We start from the raw sequence: 12277 nt of genomic DNA, 5'->3' as shown, positions 1-12277 counted from the left end.
CCCGTTTCAATGCAGTTTTCTCTTCGTATTCCTGATATCTTCGTTTCAGCTTGTATTGCGCGTCTTGGCGCCGTTTATTTTCTTCTTTTTATAGGCGCACTTAAATTTTGCGTTAGCACACCACGGCCATCCGCGGGCCGGGTCTGGCCGGAACGCCTCCGAAGGCCGGGTCTGGCCCGTGGGCCAACAGGGCGTGGCGAATCCCGATCGTTTTAGCACGCCGGAAAATAATATCACGAAGCGTGAGACGCGAACGAATCGTTGACGTCTCTTTCGTCGTGATTGGGTCTTCGTCACACCCCGTGTTTCGTAAACGGTTAACGAGTACGCATACTAAAAAACAATGACCTGTATGTGCGTTTAGATTCTCGTCGATCACTCAGTGGACGATTCATAGCAATATACGCTTGGAATTTGAGGATGCTAAAAAAAGTTTTACAAAGAAGTGCAGTCCGCACGTGCACGCACAATAAGTAAGCAAAACTTCACGCTCGTTTTCTTTTTCGTAGAATGTGTTTTCGAGCCAAACCAGACCGTCTTTTTGATCACGTCGTTTACTAAATCCGCTCCACAGGCGGAAGTTATTGGTAGACTCCAAACTTCAGAAGGAAGAAGAAGTGCAAACTTTTTTACCATGATGATATTAACCCGAGACTAGAACCAAAGAAGGATTTTTTTTTTGTGGAAGAGAAGGTAACAGGGACGCGGGACCCAGTCTTATGTTAATATCATCGTGATAAACTTCCACCAGCTCGCCTGCGCACTAACTGTAATTTCGACGTTTTTTAGACTGGCACCATTGACCCCGCTGCAATATTTAGCACTTTTTTTACTTCTTTTTTAGGACTGTTTAAAACGAGCAAGCATGTTTTTTATGATCATTTTCAGTCCTATACCCTGTTCTCGCACCATATATATACTATACAGTAAAAAAGAAAGGTGGGTGTGTTCACTTTTCTGCAAAACACGAGAAAAAGAATCACGGCGAACAGCCCGTGTTTTGTAAACTGTTAACGAGTACGCATTCTAAAAAAACAATGACCTGTATGTGCGTTTAGATTCTCGTCGGACATCCCAGCAAAAGACGAAGCTCAGAATACGATTCGACCTAAGAAGCGCAAAATACGTGGTCACAATGAGTGCGACGTTTCGCTGAGTCACCGTCCTCGCGCACGTTACATTTCTTTCTAACATCTAACCCATAATATTAGGGTGCCTAGAACGCGTGTCCGACCGGCATGCTTACCACTTTCAAAAAAGTGGTCCTTCCATTTCACGCCCGATAACGTCGTACAAATGTCACACTTTCGCCGGCCGCGATCCTGCACGGCGTCGTAGCGGCGGTGGTAGATGGAGCGGACGTACGCTCGGGCTCTGCTACAGGTCCCACTCCAGCTCGACATGTCCTCGGAAGTTTCGGCAGCTGCGGGAATTCGTACAGACGCTGCAACGACAGCGACACTCACGTACCTACTCGTGTCTTTTCGCCGCAACTTTTTTTTTTTTACGACTAACCTCCACGATCGCATCATCGGACAGCATGGGCGGAATATGACGCTAAATACACCAGTCGGAGAGACGCTTTCCATATAAACCGTACTACCGTCAGCATCGTCGTACGCTCGAATTATTCTACTTTTTGTTCGCCGTGATTATTTGCCTCCGTGTTCTGCAGGAAAGTGAACTCGGGGGACTTTGTGTCACACGCGTGCTCGCCATCACTCCAACTCCGCGCTCACGCTGCTCGTAGTCGTACATGAAAGGAACGAATTCGTTCCCCAACGTCGTCATTTTGTAAGAACGTAGTTAATTAACCGGCTCAACCAATTAAATCCCCTTAGCGGGATAACAACCCCCCCTCCCTCCAACCCTTCCTTCCCCGTCTCAGTACAATTCGGCTAGCACTTCCAAAAGCCCGGATGAACTCCGCGATCCAAGCAACCGCGTATATAGGGACAGATTACTTCCCCAAAAATCGCTTAGCTCCGCTCTACGCCGCACAGCCTTATCCTCTTCCCTTCTTCCTCTTTCCCGAGGGATCGGGGTTCACCCGACCCTCCTACATGGCGAGGCCACCGTGTTGGATTTTGTGACGTCACCTTCCGAAGGCCAGCGCGGAATACACGTACTGGGCACGAGTGCCGCGTCATCGTTCGGCTCTGGAATGCAAGTTTTCGCCGATTAAACGCGAGTTCCAGCCGTGCGTTTCCGCGGCACTCGCGTCTCGCCTTTGGCCTTCGGTAGGTGACGTCCCAAAATCCAGCAAGATGGCCTCGTTATCGAGAAGACGTTGCCTCATGCGCACAAACCGCAAGAGGGGAAGAGAGAGCCCGAGGAGAGACTTCCCTAATTTGGTGCGTGTGAGTCTCGGCGTTCCTCCCGCTGTGCGGTCGCGTCTCCTGTGGTTACAGCGCCGCCGACGCAGCGTGACATTTCCCTGGGGAGCCGTTAGCATCGGGGAAGCGCGCGGTTTAACCAGCATTCATTCTTCTTTCTTGCTTTTTTGTTCTTTGCTCGCATCGTGTAGTTTTGGTTTTTATACTCACAGTTCCCAGCGGTGATAGGGGTCGCTGTCGCTCAACTAAAGCGCCCCTTTCGTCTGCTATCTTCGTAAGCGGAAAATCAAAGGCCGATGTGTTCCAGGTCGCAGCTATTCCGACCGGCTCAGCTAACTGAGATTACAAAAATGTTCCAAAAGCCGGGATTCATGATTAAAAACAAATACCTCCCACTTGCATAACAATACCAACACTTTATAAGACGTTTCGTCTCCTAGGCGGGAGACATCATCAGTACAGCGTAGGAACACCTGACTACTACCAGCAATCCACCGCTTGCTTCTTTCTTCTCTACATCTGTAGCGCTGGTTCTGCCGACTTCTTCGTTCATGCCATACGGGAGACATCATCATCGTCGGATCTCGTTTCGACTTCTTTTACGTCCGTCGTAGATGTGAAGTTAAATGAAAAGTTATTTCAGGATGTCGCTGTACACGTCGGGGAGGGGGCCGCGGTTAGAGTTACAGGCGGATGGGTCACTGCGAACAGCGTTCTTTCCTTTCTGTTGTCTCTTCCTTACGCAACTTATTTGCGCTGTTTAAATCAAGAATACACCATGATTTCAGAAATCTTCTGGGGCCCCACCGTTGTTCGCGTGCCAGGGTCACAGCGTTCGCAAGGTCAAAAGTGTGACCAGTCGTCCAACAATGATCCACCTGTTCAGTTTTTGATCTTGGGGCATGTGTTGCCTTCTCCACGTCTCTTTTGTGCTCTTTGAGGCGGGTACTCCGTTTGCGGCCGGTTTCTCCGATGTAACACTTGTCAAAGTCCTGACAGTTCATTTTGTATACAGTATCACTTCGAGATTCAGGAGGGGTTGGATCTTTTGGCTTTGAAATAAGGTCACGTAATTTTATATGAGGTTTGAAAGTTGTTCGTATACCTATAGTGCAGGGGTGGCCAAGCTGACCGGGCCTAAGAGCCGCAAAATAGGCCACGAAACTTCTGAGAGCCGCCAAAAAGAGGGGGGGGGGGGGGCGAAACAAACACCGCTGCCACCTGGTTATCCCCCCCCCCCCCCCCCCCCCGAAAGCATGAAAAAGCAGCCTGTGGGTCACAACTGAAAGCCGGTAAAATCAACAATAGGAATGTACCTGATCCTTTGTGAACTTGAGCATAACTTTTGTGACTAGTGGAAGCTATAAATGAGGTCAGCCCGGGCTTCCCCGACCTTCAACAAGAAACGATATGGAGGGAACATCCGTTACCTAAAGGGGACAAGTATCCCCGGCGATTGACAAAGGCCGCGAGACCGAACATTTCCTCAACCTCGAGCCAAAGCGCATGCATGATTTGACAGTCCCTGTCCTTGATGCCTTTCCCCCTAAGGTCCGGCAAACGGGTTTACTACGGTTGATAGAATGCCATTTCGTCGAAGCACGTTTTAGAGAATGGGCACGTATTATCGAAGCACAGTTTAGAGAAAGCAGAGCCTCAGTTTAGAGAAATGCCGTTTATCGAAAAGGGGACGCGATTTAAAAAAAAAAAAAGATTTTCTACTTTGCGCGTGTATCGCTGGTGCGCGTGTTAACCCAAGCCCCCGCTGCGCTCTCGCCGCTTGGCGGCGGCAGTCTGCGGCAACTCATTACAAAAATGTTAACTCACCTGACTTATCCGCACACGCCGCTTCGCGGCGGCCCAATTGGCTAAAAGGAGGCTCATCGCCATTTTCTCTAAACTGGGTTTCTCTATAAAGCAATTCGATAAACTGGGGTCGGTAAAACGGCGTTCGTTAAAACGAGCTTCTCTAAACCGCATGACTTCGCGGTAAAACTCCCTTGGACAATGAAAGAAACAGGATCTGTGGAAACATACGAGTGAAAAGCGATTCGAATGTACGTATGGGGGCACAACGCTTCCGAACCGCAAGCTGTTCTTTATTCTGAAATAATTTCTATTTTCCTGGGGAAACGCGGAAAGGGACGTGGGGGGAAGGGGGGGGGGGGGAGGGGGGTTCTCTTACGAGGGATCGGCGAGCCGCACCGTGGCCAGCAAAGAGCCGCATGCGGCTCGCGAGCCGCGGTTTGGCCACCCCTGCTATAGTGGAAGGAGAAACCGGCGAATAGTTTCTGAGACGCCTTTTACATAAGGGATAGTCACCACGCCTGCTTTGTAATTATTAGTCGCTTTTGTTCTTACCTGCTGCATCTGTTTACGTGTGTTTTCAGTAAAACCTTGTGAATACCCGCGCATAAAAAGGGATCAGATAACAGTCTGAACTTCCGAGGCTCGTAAATCTGAATTTGAAGGGAAATGTACACCGACGTGTACACTGACATCCTGAAATAACTTTTCATTTAACTTCACATCTACGACTGACGTAAACGAAGTTGAAACGAGAGCCGACGATGATGATGCCATGGACGAAGAAGTCGGCAGAACCAGCGCTACGGATGAAGAGAAGGAAGAAGCAAGCGGTGGATTGCTGCTAGCTAGTCGGGTGTTTTTAGGACGCACTGATGATGTCTCCCACATAGGAGACAAAAAGTCTTATAAATTGTTGGTATTGTTATGCAAGTCGGAGGTATTTGTTTTTAACTGAGATTGTTATGCCGGTAGCTCAAAAGGGCAGTGCAAGGATTTTCAAACTCCGGCCAAATAATTCTGGGAGATAACAACGGTCATTTCTAGATCCAAGAAGAGAAAACCATTTCTGCTTCCGTGCAGTAGTTTTTATTTATTAAAAAAAGAAAAAAATCGAAGTTTTCAGTGCTTCTCAACTCGTGTATCGCCGACAGAAAACTTCCGATTCACGTGGGCAGTGACATCTCTGGCGGATAATGTCATTTCCGGATGGCCGCCGTGACCTCTGTTTTTCTTTATCCTCCAGCGCTCCTCCAGTGATTCTGAACACCATGTTAACCGTGTTCCCGGCCAACACGGCGTCATGGCGTGCTGGTTTCAGACACCACGCACCCCTTAGGGGTTCCTCGAGCGGTAGACGATGATAGCGGAGATTTTGGTTTACGAACGGGGGACTCCGGTTCGGGCACAAGAAAACACCGCACCCGGTAGGCATCGCCCGTGATCGCGGCGGACCATACGATCGTTCATTGAGAAACACGAGAAAACGAAAGTTCAGACCCTTGCCTGCTCCTCGAACAAACCAAACTGCCAGACATTACTCGAAATGTTGCTGAAGCACTTTAATCTATGTACACATATTTACGCACAGTGTGCTCTTGGCATAAAACGGGAGATCGGCAGACCGTTACGTAGACCGAGCAGTTTGATCGTCTCTCGCGTGTTGGCTCATGAGACTCTTCTTTTTCGTCCATTGTTAGCGCGCTCTCACGCACGCAAAATAAGATGCCGTCTGAGATGCAGCACAAACAAACCCGGAAACGACGAGGAAGGCGGCTGCGCAGGGCGGATGGTTTTGTTGGCTTCAACCAGATGGAGCCACGACAATTTTATAAGTTGTCGTGGCTCCATCGCCGATGTTCTTGTCCTCATGGCGGAAGACATGAACACGTTGCAGAGGCTAGTACATATTTGCGCGGAAGCATCGTCGGTCTGAAGTTTAATGTTCAGAAATCGGCAGTGGTGCAGTTCTCTGAGAACGGCATTTGAAATAATAAGTTCAGCTGCAGCAGGAAGACGTCACGATGTTTGGGAAGTACAGGTACTTGGGAGTCGCACTAACGAACGGGCCCGACTCCTCTGACAAATACCAAATGCACCTTCGACAGGCAGCCCGGAGAGGGCAAAATATCTTACGCCGGCGCATTATGTGGAGCTGTAACAGATATTTGATGATCAAGAAATTGTGGGAAGCGGTTCATGTGCCTGGGCTCACGTTTGCCAATGAGATCGCCTGTGCCTCGGCTGACACACGAGCCTGGATAGAATGCAGGCGGAAAGATGTCGGTCGTTAAGCACTTAAATGCCACGGCAACGTGGCGATTGAGGCCATACAAGGAGACATCGGGTGGTCGACGTTTGAGGCACGAGAGGCATCAAGCAAGCTAGCCTACCGGGGACGACTTTTCCATATGAACAGGCACCGGTGGGCCAGGCGAGTGTTCGACTACAACAGTGTCAAGTGCGTGCTGACCCAGCGGACGAAGCGGATCAACCAGCTTCGTAAGAAGCATGGATTCTTCACACAGCCAGTCATAGAGGCGACTGCAAGCAAGTGGGCCAGCGACGTGAGACGACGGGTCAAAGAGGTGGAAACTACCCAGTAGAATGACGAGGCAAACAAAAAAATCCTCACTCCAAATCTATAGTGCTCACTATGATAATAGTCTAGGCAGCCGTCTCCTGTTTGTGGCCCAAGCAGGTGCGTTGTGCACATGACTATATCGGCAGTGGTTTGATTCGGCAATAGACTCAGTGCAGTGCAGAGCCTGCTGTGAGGAGGACGAAACCCATCGCGCGTCTAGTTCTGCACGGCACCGGCCTGACGCCAGAATGGGATGAGGCGCGGCGCGTGCACAACCAGGGGCCTAGCGAAAACAACACAAGCCGGGTCAGACAGACTAGGGCAGTCACACAGGCGGCACTCGGTCCACCAGCGGCATTGGCCCTTGCTACCGCAGGCACTGGGCTTCCAGTCATGGACAGATCACGGGGACACCACAGGCAGATGAATTGTCGACGTCAAAGAGCGACGACTAGTAAATGGGTGGAAAAGTAGAGGAAAGCGTGGAAAGTGAAAGCAACATGGCTTGGACGCGACATACGTGACCACCCGCTTCAAAGGGGATTGCCACAAGCATAATCATTATCATCATCGAATGTTAGGGATATTAGACTCTTCACGTGTTGCTCTATGCTCAAACGAAAATATTTAAAAAATATATTTCAATTGAACACAAAATTGCACAAATCGCTAACTTACCAGCGACATCCCCCAGAGCACGTCACACAGCAGTTCCTCTAACCACCACACACGGCTGCCAATCGGCAAATAATTCGTTTTTCTTTTCCTTTGTGATTACGCAGCGGAATTGCTGTATTTTGGGGGAAGGATGCGCGTTTTCGTTTACTTTTGAAACGATACGCAATATAAAAAAATACAAACGGTAAATTCTTTCAGCCTTAAAATCGTTTCACTGCCCCTTTAAGAAACGCAGGGGGCTGCACATTTGCGAAAATGAAAGAGGGAAAGTGAAGACAAACTTGCAACACAAGCTTCTGACTTTCACTACAGTAAACGCTTTGTTGAAAGTGAAAAGCCTATGTTGTCTGTTTCCCTTCAATGTCCCTTTTTCGTTATCGTAAATTAGAAACCGACAAGCTCAACCAGCTACCTTCTCATTAGGTTCACGCTTCTTGTTTCCTGAGTCACCCTCCGGTGTTATTGTAGATTAATGCCGCGACCTGATTGACTGCGAAGCAATAATAGGATGCTCTCCACTCAGCTCCTTTTGTTTTTCTTCAATTGTCAGTCACTATAGCCGTGATGGCATCGTATATTATAAATATAAATATAAAAAATCATATTGTTCGAACGTGGAATGTGGTTTTACACAGGCCAGATTGTTTACCATGTACAAAAACACTGAGTACTCTTACTCGGATTCGGGGAGTCTCTTCTTCGAAACTGGGCGATTTTGAATTTAGATAATTCGTACAGGCACGATGTATTTTCGACTTTACAACATTTATCCACCCGATATGCCTCCAACCACTTTTGCACCTCTTGGACTTATTTAAACACGTCGATCTGACCCAAAGCAGGCGACAATTGCTTGTTGCGTTGACACAGCTGTCGTGACGCCCCCTCACCCCCCCCCCCCCTTTCTCCCGGAGTAATTCATTCTATGTACGCCGAAGTGGCAACTATATCAACATATTAACTGGACCCATTTCGTAGGTTTCTAGAGAGCGTAACTGCGTAAGCTAGCCCGAGATAATAGCATGAACAAATACGTATCGATCCTAAGCTGGAAGCTGAAAATTCGGTTAAGCATAGCTTTAAATTAATATGACAAGTAGCTCGTAAATAAAGTTACTCGCGCAATACGTTCAGCGCGCTACATCTTGCGTTGGAAACATACCCTGTCTAAAGAAAGCCGGTCAATAAAAAAGACTTGCTTTTGTGCCTAAGAACATAATATCACAGCTTAAGAAAATAAGGGGGTGGCAAGAGTGCTCCCGAACGTCTTGTTATTGCAGCGGAGCCAATACAATTGCGGGCATTGGACAGTCAGTGTGCCGAAGGACGAATCCCAAAACGAAAAAGGTCAGGGACTATGATAACCAAACGTCTCGTGTGAGCAACCATCCAGCCGCAACTTTGCGACGCAAAGCGCTGCGCCTCGCGCCGCTCATGCCCCCAACACGCAGGCAAGACTCGCGCAGCCGCAGGGAACCAAGACAGAGCAGCAACGAATGATCTCCCATCCTTTTCCCCCCGAGCCGAGGCGATCCATCACGAACCTCAGGGTCGAAACCCCCCGTCGAGGAGGGGAGGAACCCAACAAGCGTGTTCCGGTGGCTGCGTAGGGCTCGAGACGCGAGTCCCCGACCGCGGGCTTGTACTCATCAGCAAGTCAGATGATGATGTCTGTACGCTAGAATACGTGTATGATATCCACGCGTGCGAAAGTGTCGCCCAGAAAACAGCGAATCGAGCCGCTTGAGCGCAATAACCTGACCCCGGTTTATGGGAGTGAGTGAAATAAAGCGTAGAAACTCAAAGTATCTTCAAGAAGAAATAATCATCCTATAAAATGGTGAGTTGGGCCAGTTGGTTCATAATGGAAAAAGACAAGCGCCGAAAAACCAGGACAAGGTAAGAAGACGACAACACAAGGCGCACTTGCAACTGAAGATTTATTTATGGAAAAACATAGTCTTATATACACTTTAAAAAAAAAAAAAAAAACACTTACGTCACTTTCCACGTGCCCACTCTTTATCCAAGAATAGACACTCTTTTTCTGACAGAGTCACTGAAGGCTCGCTTATGCACTTATCTGCACCCTTCCTTATTGCATACGCCTCATGAATTTCCCTTGTAATCTTTTTGCTGTATCGCCCCAGGATTGCCACGTCATTGAAAACTGGTGTGCACTCACATCGGTCGCAATGCACAGCCAGGTGCCCCGAAGGTGACTGTTTTAAGGAAGCAGCATGCTCTCTTGCGCGATCATTCACACAACGCCCAGTTTGGCCTACGTAAGACCTACCGCAAGAAAGCGGAATGTCATACACAACACCAGTGTGACATTCTACAAACTTATTCTGGTGTTTTTTCTTACACTCGTCACTCTTCCCTTCGGGATCATTGATTTTCCTGCATAACGCAGAAAGCTTTTTAGGGGCTGAAAAAACGACAGGAACGTCGTAACGTTCCGCCACCTTTTTTAAGTTATGAGACACTGCGTGAATGTAAGGCATTACAGCGGTTCTTACTTTTTGGCGTTCAAGAACGTTTCTTTCTGCACCCCTAAATTTCTTTTTGAGGCACTCTGCAGCTTCAACAATGGACCTCAGCGGAAAACCCGCACTTGCGAGCCGATCTACCTGTAGAAGGAAACTCCTTCCCATTTCCTCAGGACAGGATTTGTTCAGAGCGGCTCCGAGGCACGAAGAAGCAATACCTCTTTTCACTAACTTGGAGTGGGAGGAATTAAAAGGGAGTACAGCTTTCTTGGAGCGAGGTTCGTAAGCCCAGCACACATGGTCATCTAAGAATTTTAGTTTTAAATCCAAAAATTGTAACGAGCCCTCCGTGGTCCTTTCATGAGTGAATTTTAACCCATGAGAGCAGGACGTGAACGTGCCGATTACGTCAGCCACCTTGTTATCAGTGAGTTTGTTCCCTGGGAGGGCGATGACCAGATAATCATCAACATACCTGTATATTTTAAAAAGGCTGTCACCTCCGAGCTTCTCAAGAATAGCGCGGTCGCAGTGTGCCAAAAAAATGTCGCACAGAATAGGCGCAACCCGCGAACCGATGCAGATACCCCGTTGTTGCAAAAACACCTCTCCACCAAAGGAGACATAGGTGTGGTCAAGGTAAAAAGATAAGAGTTCAACGAAGCCTTCTACACTTATCCCGCAAGTGCTACGAAAGGCTGTTTCACCGCTGCTCTCGATGCAACTTCTAACAGTGTTAAAGAGGACGGCATGCGGAATTGAATAAAAGAGATCCTCAACATCAACTGAAAAAGCGTCGCACTTCCCTCTACAACCTTCTTTCAAAAATTCAATCACTTCTTCTGAATTCCGGACCAAAAATTCATCCTGCAGTTTTAGGCTTGATAGGTGGGTACGGAGAAACGAAGATACCTGGATCTGCGACCGCGCTATTCTTGAGAAGCTCGGAGGTGACAGCCTTTTTAAAATATACAGGTATGTTGATGATTATCTGGTCATCGCCCTCCCAGGGAACAAACTCACTGATAACAAGGTGGCTGACGTAATCGGCACGTTCACGTCCTGCTCTCATGGGTTAAAATTCACTCATGAAAGGACCACGGAGGGCTCGTTACAATTTTTGGATTTAAAACTAAAATTCTTAGATGACCATGTGTGCTGGGCTTACGAACCTCGCTCCAAGAAAGCTGTACTCCCTTTTAATTCCTCCCACTCCAAGTTAGTGAAAAGAGGTATTGCTTCTTCGTGCCTCGGAGCCGCTCTGAACAAATCCTGTCCTGAGGAAATGGGAAGGAGTTTCCTTCTACAGGTAGATCGGCTCGCAAGTGCGGGTTTTCCGCTGAGGTCCATTGTTGAAGCTGCAGAGGGCCTCAAAAAGAAATTTAGGGGTGCAGAAAGAAACGTTCTTGAACGCCAAAAAGTAAGAACCGCTGTAATGCCTTACATTCACGCAGTGTCTCATAACTTAAAAAAGGTGGCGGAACGTTACGACGTTCCTGTCGTTTTTTTCAGCCCCTAAAAAGCTTTCTGCGTTATGCAGGAAAATCAATGATCCCGAAGGGAAGAGTGACGAGTGTAAGAAAAAACACCAGAATAAGTTTGTAGAATGTCACACTGGTGTTGTGTATGACATTCCGCTTTCTTGCGGTAGGTCTTACGTAGGCCAAACTGGGCGTTGTGTGAATGATCGCGCAAGAGAGCATGCTGCTTCCTTAAAACAGTCACCTTCGGGGCACCTGGCTGTGCATTGCGACCGATGTGAGTGCACACCAGTTTTCAATGACGTGGCAATCCTGGGGCGATACAGCAAAAAGATTACAAGGGAAATTCATGAGGCGTATGCAATAAGGAAGGGTGCAGATAAGTGCATAAGCGAGCCTTCAGTGACTCTGTCAGAAAAAGAGTGTCTATTCTTGGATAAAGAGTGGGCACGTGGAAAGTGACGTGGGTGTTTTTTTTTATTTTATTTTTTTTTTTTTTTAAAGTGTATATAAGACTATGTTTTTCCATAAATAAATCTTCAGTTGCAAGTGCGCCTTGTTTTGTCGTCTTCTTACCTTGTCCTGGTTTTTCGGCGCTTGTCTTTTTCTAATCATCCTATTTTCTCGGAGAGCAGTCAGAAAAATAGTGACTGCGATTTACCGAGATACTCGGTGTATGATGAATTCCCCAATTAAGTTCTTACCAGACGCTAATTCTCATATGCCACACCAAGCCTGACATTTTGGCCGCACGAATGTCATCTTCACAAAACAAAAATTATTTTGATATTGATATTTTGACTTTGTAATTTACCTAGCAGAAAGAACAGACTCACGGAATTTGCTAGTGCCAGTGAATTGGCCAAGCCGCTGAAGATTATTATTGTCTTACACTTTCCA

Source organism: Ixodes scapularis, unplaced genomic scaffold, assembly GCF_016920785.2.
Source record: "Ixodes scapularis isolate PalLabHiFi unplaced genomic scaffold, ASM1692078v2 PGA_scaffold8__174_contigs__length_109621045, whole genome shotgun sequence".
Lineage (NCBI taxonomy): Eukaryota > Metazoa > Arthropoda > Arachnida > Ixodida > Ixodidae > Ixodes > Ixodes scapularis.
The sequence above is the reverse complement of the archived record's forward strand: the minus strand, read 5'-3'. Positions refer to the sequence as shown.